The 4397-nt window shown below is 45.8% G+C and overlaps 1 pseudogene; it reads right to left on the bottom strand.

Annotated features, from left to right (window-relative positions):
* On the bottom strand, window positions 1-2052 carry LOC142431675 (glyceraldehyde-3-phosphate dehydrogenase pseudogene; annotated as a pseudogene).
* Between the last annotated feature and the right edge of the window lie 2345 nt (window positions 2053-4397).

Here is a 4397-nt window from a genome sequence, read left to right as displayed (position 1 = left end):
TCAAACTTCTACCACCTAACAAAAAAGAAAAGCAACCCAATCAAAAATTGGAAATGTATGCGTATTCATATCCTGATATAAACTTTAAATGGTTTCTCTGACACCAACTTTAAATGAGATTTCTTATGATTCTAACCCCCCTATGTTGATACAACCCTGACATATACCTTTCCTGATTTTAAACCATGCAGCTCCCCCACATGAGCACAATGAAGTGTTCTGGAATTCCCATTCTTCTCAAAGTGTCCGGAGCCACGAGGCCGGGCCATTACTTGGAATTCATTAACCTGAGCCCTGGGCATTCTTCTACCCCAGCCTACAGCAGTGCAGCTGTAAAGCTTGAGCAAACAAGGTGTGATGCTCTTTAGATAAGCACCTGTGTCCTGTATCCCCTTGATTGGGTAAAAGATTGTCCTCACCTGTGCTTGATTTGCAGAAACATGCCACTCCGCAGAGTACCTAATTGAAGACTGTAAGCCCTTACTGACTCACGGGCAGGGTGCGCTCCCCTGAACTCCCTGATTGGCCTGTTGCCAAAGTAGCCTAATTTGCATGTGCGGCGGATGCTTCCCCTCTTGCTGGCCGATATAAGCTGTAACTCTTTGTTCATTAAAACAAGGCTTGATCAGGATACTGTCTTGTCTTCATTCTCTGTGCCTCTTGTCCCCTCAATTCCCACTCTCTCCTCCAGGATCCACGTTGAATGTCCCGCGGGATGGGACATCAAAGGAATTAAAATATACAGGTCATCAAAGAGAATATTTAAATGGCCAACAATTATATGAAAAACTGCTCAACACCATCAGCTATTGCTGTTATAGGAGCCGTCGAGTTGGTTCTGACCCATAATGACCCTCCATATGAGAACAAAACATTGACCTGCCCTGCTCCATCTTCACAACGGTTCTTTCTACCCCCTCCCTCGGGTACAGTGTACTTTATTGATGGTGCATGAAAAGGGCTTTGGAATATTCTGAGTATGTTGGGGGATTGAGTTGGGGGCAAAGATTCCCCAGCAGCTGAGGGCCTCTCTTCCTCTAGTGCTGTTGCTGCGGCTGGTGGTCCAGGGGGGCTCTCATTCCTTGGAGGCCATGTGTTGCTGTAGCCAAATCCATTGACATACCAGGAAGTGAGCTTGGCAAAGTGGTCGTTGAGGGCAATGCCAGCCCCAGAATCAAAGGTGGAAGAGTGGGTGTCACTGTTGAAGCCATAGGAGACAACCTGATCCTCAGTGTAGCCCAGGATGCCCTTTAGGGGACCATCGACCGCCTGCTTCACCACCTTCTTGATGTCATCTTACTTGGAAGCTTTCTCCAGATGGCAGGTGAGGTCCACTATGGGCACATTGGGGGTGGGGACACGGAAGGCCATGCTAGTGAGTTTCCCATTCAGCTCTGGGATAACCTTGCCCACAGCCTTGGCAGTGCCAGTAGATGCGGGGATGATGTTCTGGGCAGCCCCACAGCCATCACACCAGTTTCCCACAGGGACCGCCATGGTCTTTTGGGTGGCAGTGCTGGCGTGGCCTGTGGTCATGAGTCCTTCCACGATGCCAAAATTGTCATGTATGACCTTGACCAGGGGGGCCAAGCAGTGGGTGGTGCAGGAGGCATTGCTGACCATCTTGAGGGAGTTGTCCTACTCCTCATGGTTCACGCCCATCACAAGCATGGGGGCATTGGCAGAAGGGACAGAGATGATCACCCTTTGGGCACCGCCCTTCCAGTGAGCCCCAGCCTACTCTAGGGTTGTGAAGACACCAGTGGACACCATGACATACTCAGCACCGGCCTCGCCCCACTTGATGTGGGCGGGATCTCACTCCTGGAAGATGGAGATGGCCTTCCCATTGACGATAAGCTTCCGCTTTTCAGCCTTGGCGGTGCCATTGAACTTGCTGTGGGTGAAATCATATTGGAACACGTAGACCATGTAGTTCAGATCAATGAGGGGGTCATTGGTAGCAACAATATCCACTCTGCCAGAGTGGAAAGCAGTCCTGGTGACCAGGTGCCCAATGCAGCTGAATTCTTTCACTCTGACCTTCACCATTGTGTCTCCAGGATGCAGCTGGGACTGCACGGGAAGAGGAAGAAGCAGGTTGCCTGTTGCACTAGGAGGAGCGGAGAGCCACAACGGTTCATAGGATTGAGCTCATTGTTGCAGCCACTGTGTCAATCCATCTCATCAAAGAATTTTTTCTTTTCCTCTGCCCTTTCACTTTACCAAGTATAATGTCCTTCTGCAGGGACTAATTGATCTCTCCTGATAACAGGTCCAAAATACATGATAAGAAGTCTTGTTATTTGCCGTTCTTGCCTCCAAGGAGCAGTCTAGTTATTTTTCTTCCAAGACTCGTTTGTTCTCCTTTTTCAGTCCATGGCACATTCAATATTCTTTGCCAGTACCATAATTCAGATGCATCAACCATTCTTTTTCTGTCTTACTTATTCAATATCTATATTAGTCTGGATAGACTAGAGAAACAAAATTCATAGACACTCATATGTATATAAAAAAACTATATAAAGAGTGACTATATTAAGAAAACATCTCAGCCCAGTCCAGATCAAGTCCGTAAGTCCAATATTAGCCCATATGTCCAATACCAGTCTGCAAATTCCTCTTCAGAGTCACACAACATGCAGTGATGCAGGATGCAGGGAGTTCACAGGCCAGTGGATGGAAAGTCTTGTGAATCTAGTGCTGGTGGAAGCATCTCAGTGCTGGCATGGGTCTCCATGTAGCTCCTTCAGCTCCAGAACTCTGGCTGCATCCTCATAGCTCCATCTGGCTTGTCAACAGGAACGTCTCACAGAGAGAGAGGAAGCAGAGAGAGTGTGTCTGTGTCCCGCATCCAGTGAACTATTTATTTCCTTTGTGCCTCCAAAGAAGGTCATCAAGCTGCTACCTGACTGACAGGCTAGACTCCACCCCTTCACAAGTTGACACCAGATTATGTAACTACCACAGTTCTTAGTAAGCTTTCCTTCAATCCTCATTGTATCCTTCTTCATATAATCCAGCTTCTCTGATTATTTGCTCAGGTTACAGATTGAATATGCATGATACAACCTTGACATACACGTTCCTGGATTTTAAATCACTCAACATTCCTTTGTTCTGTTCCCCCCACTACCTTTGTACAGGTTCCACGGGAGCACAATGAAGTGTCCTGGAATTCACTTTCTTCTTAAGGCTGTCCATAGTTTGTTGTGTTTTGATCCACGCAGTTGAATGCCTTGCATTGTCAAGAAAACACAAGTAAAACATCCTTCTGGCAGTCTCTACTTTCAGCCCAGATGCATCTGGCATCAACAATGCTATCCCTTGTTCCAAGTTCTCTTCTGAATTAGCCTGAACCTCTGGTAACTTAGACATTAAGGAGATGTCAATAAAAACCACCATGAGACATCATCTCACTCCCATTAGAATGGCAATAACGAAAAAAACAAAAAACAAACCAGAATCAACAAATGTTGCCAAGCATGTAGAAAAAATGGAAAACTCTTCAATTGCTGATGAGACTGTAAATGGCATAGACATTGGGGAAAACAGTTGGTGGTTCCTCAAGTGGAACATAGAATTACCATGTTCCCCAGCAATCCCATCTCTCAGTATATACGCAGAAGTGAAGGCAGGAATGGGAGCAGTGGATATGTACACCAATATTCATTTCAGCACTTTTATAATAGTTATAATGTGGAGACACAATCCATAAATGCCCATAAACAGAAGAATGGTGGATAAATAAAATGTGATATACACAAAAAACAGAATATAATACATCTGAAAAAAGAAATAAAGTTCTGATACATGCTGCAACTTGAAAACATGCTGAGTGAAATGAGTCACTAAAGTGCAAATAATGTAGGATCTCCCTATATGAAAGTACCCAGAACAAAAAAATCATATCATTGTGAATGAGGGGGAGGGTGGAGTGGAGACCCAGTGCCCATATGTAGACAATTGGACATCTCTTTACGGAAGGGTCACAAGGAAGAGACCAGCCAATCAGGGTGCACTGATGAAACAACTTCCTCTAGTTCTTTAATCCTTCCTCCCCCCCCACTATCATGACCCCAGTTCTACCTTACACATCTGGCTAGACCAGAGCATGTACACTGGTACAGATAAGAGAAACACATGGAATCCAGGACAGATAAACCCCTAAGGATCAATAATGATAGTAGCGATGCCAGGAGGGTAAGGGAAATGTGGGGGAAGAAAAGGGGAAGTGATCACAATGATGTACATATAACCGCCTCCCAGGGGGATGGACAACAGAAAAGTGGGTGAAGGGAGACAGCAGTCAGTGTAAGACATGAAAAAATATATATATATTATCAAGGGCTCATGATGGAGGGAGGTGGGAGTGGGGAGATGAGCTGATACCA

Source organism: Tenrec ecaudatus, chromosome 18, assembly GCF_050624435.1.
Source record: "Tenrec ecaudatus isolate mTenEca1 chromosome 18, mTenEca1.hap1, whole genome shotgun sequence".
Classification (NCBI taxonomy): domain Eukaryota; kingdom Metazoa; phylum Chordata; class Mammalia; order Afrosoricida; family Tenrecidae; genus Tenrec; species Tenrec ecaudatus.
This window is presented reverse-complemented; position numbering and strand designations above follow the sequence as displayed.